Consider the following 4,452-nt stretch of genomic DNA (forward strand, 5'->3'; position numbering starts at 1 on the left):
TACCAGGTAATACAGGGCAGTGACCCCTAAGACACGGGCAACAAATTGGTTAGCCCTGTAGATGCTCCAGTTTACTGACTTGAGAGAGTCCACCACAAGAAGGAAAATAGGAAAGAGCCTGATGGAATTGAAATGAGGCAGGAGTCTAGGAAACTAAAAAAGCTACAGTTCACAAGAGAAGAACAACACAAAGAACTTCAAAAATCCTGATCAGATTGCCCTCAGTTTTTCAGCTGAGTCTTGATGAGACTATGCATGTAAGGAAAATCCGGAGACCAAGGACAGAGATAACTGAACTGGTTGTAGGGAACAACAGTTTATGGCACTCACAGAGATCCAGGAATAGTGACCATTCCCATCTGCCAGACTGGAAAATCTCACACTTCATGGAGCTTTAGGTAAAGTAATCAAGAGTGTCTTGCCTCAGTGCTGTGGGTCCAACCTCACAAGTCTTAAAAGAAGAATCCAAAAGATCTAAGTATTCCTAATAGCTGAATTTCACAATGAAGCTCAAAATTTATAGGAACTAAAAATATGCAGCACCCACTGAGGTAAAATTGACAGTAAATGTCACGCAATGAAAATTTATCAGCCATGGAAAAAACCTTATAGCCACAATGAGAAGAAAAAATTAAAAGTCAGACTAGATTCTGAACTGGTACAATTGCTAGAATTAGCATACTAAGACATTGAAACAGGTATTATAATTACACTCCAGGTGTAAAAAAAGTTGCAAATCAAATCTGTGATGAAAACATCTATAGATGCATGTGATCAAAAATAACATGTAGTGAATTAAAAGCTGATTAGACATTGTAGAAAAAGTTAGTGAACTTGAAGACATAGCAAGTAATGCACTATCCAAAAGAAAACACAGAAAGAAAAAAAACAAAACCTTATAAATAATTATTCTATTGGTATGAGAGAGACAAACATTCAGAGTATAAGAGACAGCATAGGAAGTTGTAATAGGGAAAAAGAGATTAAAAAACATTTACCTTAGAGAGTATAGGTCCATGGGGCCAAACTCTGCCTGGGAGTTTAAAATAAAATTCTTAAAATAAACTTGGGTGCTTCATTGTAGGAAGTGCAAAGAGTAGCTCTTTCTGAATTTTATTTTGTATTTTGCAATTTATTATTTATTTAGATGTTTAAGCTCTTGCACTAGGATTTGACAAACTGGTGAATACTGACAAATTACATCTCCCACAGAATCATAACCACACTTTCACACTCAGTGTAAATACATAAACATTAATATACATCACCATTTTGTCAATTACATAGTAAAGCTAATGACTAAGTATCCACATTTTAATTGTATAATGTAAAAGACATATAAAATATTAGATGTCTGCTCAACTTATTAGCAGAAACCCACTTTCTTTTTTTGGTGGGGGGAGATAAGGGGAAAGGTCACAGTTCAAACAAAAATAATAATTAATGAACAACTTCCAGTATGTACAGAAAAATTCTAAAAATTTCAGGAATTTGATGGTTGAATATTACTTTAAGCATGGTAACAATGCATCTCTGCTTTTTAGAAAATATTCAGTAAATTAAAGGGCATATCCTCCATGTTCTGCACAAAACTAAGGTAACATTTAATGAAAAATATTTAATATCCTCTCCCTTTCTTCTCAGATTCCCCCTATTAAGTTGTACCCTGAAGTCCAAACATTAAATTATAGGCTAATGTTAAGGCTTTTTGTCTGGTGTCATTAGAGACATGTGCTTCTGTACAATGCAGATTTTCAAAATAGAGTTTTTTCCAAAACACAAAAGGAGATTTATATAAAGGCTTTAAACAATCAACATAAGATTTGATTGAAAATCAGTGGTGCAAACCTGGTGTGAACTGGTACAGCTTTGAGACATGCAGACATACAGTGAGCAGGAAAATAACCATATAACCAGGTAAGTTCAGTGTTTGAAATGACTAAGGAAATAAACCACATAAAGTCTAGAATGTTCATAGTTCCTAGGATTTTAGTTCTGTACAGTACTGAAAATATGTGAGTATTATATTGAAGATTTTGGCACCTACTATCCCTGAGTTTTTAATACTTTGATAAGATTCTAGCATGAGAATAGTTTTAAAGAAGAATTATAACTCAATTATGTATGATTTCAGGAAAAGCACATTCAAGTATATTTTAAATGCTAGATAGTAAGAATCTTTGGTCAGTATCCAAACGGGTTGACTGTAACTGAAACATAGAGATGGTAATTATGTCAAGTTTGTGTTGTGGTAAAACTGCTTTTCAGTTGCCTATGGAAGCTTCATTACATTTAGTCACCATACCACCCTGTTGGCTAATACGAATGACAAATTAGGTCCTGTCTCAAATTCCACTTCTTTTGTTTTGTTTTGTTTTTTAAGGATTTTGTTTATTTATTTGACAGACCGAGATCACAAGTAGGCAGAGAGGCAGGCGGGGGGCGGGGGAGGAAGCAGGCTCCCTGCTGAGCAGAGAGCCTGATGTGGGGCTCGATCCCAGGACCCTGGGATCATGACCTAAGCCGAAGGCAGAGCCTTAACCCACTGAGCCACCCAGGTGCCCCTCAAATTCCACTTCTAAGGCCATCGCATCAGGAATTCCAGTTTTATTAAACGCGACAGTCGTTTCTATGGCCATTGGAATTTGAAAGCACATCCACATTTTAAGACAGTTCTTCTCCAAATACAAAAGTTGCTTGCTGTTAAAAGCTCTATACCTCTTTTATCTCATGAACATACTGTGTTTTCAGGTCCTATCCACCTTCAGTTAATGCTAGGAAGGTGAGCGCTGGAGCTCTGCCAAGACCCACAACTCAGTAGTAAAACAACAACCAGGTGCTTCACAAAACTTATTTATTTATTTATTTATTTATTTTTTATAAGACTTCATCAGTCAGGGCAGTTGGATGGCTCAGTTGGTTAAATATTTGACTCTTGGTTTTGGCTCAGGTCATGATCTCAGGGTTCTGAGACCAAGAGCCCCACAGTTGGGCTATGACTCAGCCAGGAGTCTGCCTCCTTCTCCATGTGCCCGTACTCCTCTTGTGCTCGCTCATGTGTGTGCTCTCTGTCTCTCTCTCAAATAAATATAGCCTAAAAAAAAAAAAACAAAAACTTTTAACCAGTCATCAGCAATCTGTGTGGATAGTGCTACACTAGCATCAAAAAACCAATTGTGAAAACGAATGCTGCTGCCTTTTTCCCACAAGGACAGTGCTGTACTATTGCGATGATTCCTTAATTCTTAGGTTTCTCTGTCAATTTGTTTAAGGTGGCATCGGTTAGACTGTATAAGAAATCTCATATTCTTATATGTGACTTCCACAGATCTGGGCAGTTTATTTGAATATTTAGTTAAAAATAGCCAATACCATTATGAAAGAATTTTTAAAAACTGAATACAGGAATGATACAAAGATACTAGTCTGTTTCAGTACACTACACTTGAAAGACTTAGTGCTTTGAGTGTGAAGCTGGAAGTAATAGGAACTGAAATGAACTTCCTAACCAGAAGCAGCAATCCTTCAGAAACGCTGAGGCAATAGAAGGAAGCTCACTGAGGTATTCCCCATCTCGGTTACAGCTTTTGACAAAGGTTCTGCAGATTTGACAGTGATCCCTACTGCCCTTCAGAAACTCCATAAATGTGACCAAGAAAGGAATATGTTACTCCATGAGGACTGTGGTCTAATCATATATCCAGACTCTGACAAGAATACAGGTGGTGGCAGAGGTCCAGGCTCTACCATGCAGTGAGTGGCTCCAAGGACAGCTTGGTGCCTGTTGGCTCACAGCATGGAGAGCCAATATGAATGCTGAGGCCCAGGGGTTATCTTTTTTTTTTTTTTGAAGTTCAGGTAGGTTCAGTTCATAACATTTTCTGTCATTAATGTGGTTTTTAATTCCTTCATTTTCCATATTTTCCTTCTTTGAATAAAAGATAACCCAGAGGTTAACCCAGATAACCCTGTGGATTGTTTCTCCACCCACTTTCTGTTACATTCAGAGAACTGACTCTCCACAGTTTTTGCCATCCAGAGAAAGTTCTTGCCAAGTAATGCCATCAAGTGAAGAGACTTGATGGATAGGGGCAGACTGTGTGTGTGTGTTTTGCAGGAAGAAATGTATGGATGTATATATACAGTTGGGTAGGCTGTCTGTTACATACTTTTCAAGATGACTATAGTCTCTGTTTCCAAGGGGTGGATCCGAACTTCCTGGCCATAACCTCTTCACTTCTCTTACTTTCAGAATAAAATTCAGATTTTTTACCATGTGTTATATCATCTTGGCCACTGCCTGCTTTTCCATTTTCATCTTCCTTTTATTCTCTCCACATTCACTCTGTGCTCTAACAATTCCTAGATGCATGCTTTGCTAGTTCTGTCCCGTTTTTTAAAAAGTCTGGTTAAGAGTTAAAGCCTGGATTCTCTCGAGAGTCCAAGCTCTTT

Source organism: Mustela erminea, chromosome 5, assembly GCF_009829155.1.
Source record: "Mustela erminea isolate mMusErm1 chromosome 5, mMusErm1.Pri, whole genome shotgun sequence".
NCBI lineage: Eukaryota > Metazoa > Chordata > Mammalia > Carnivora > Mustelidae > Mustela > Mustela erminea.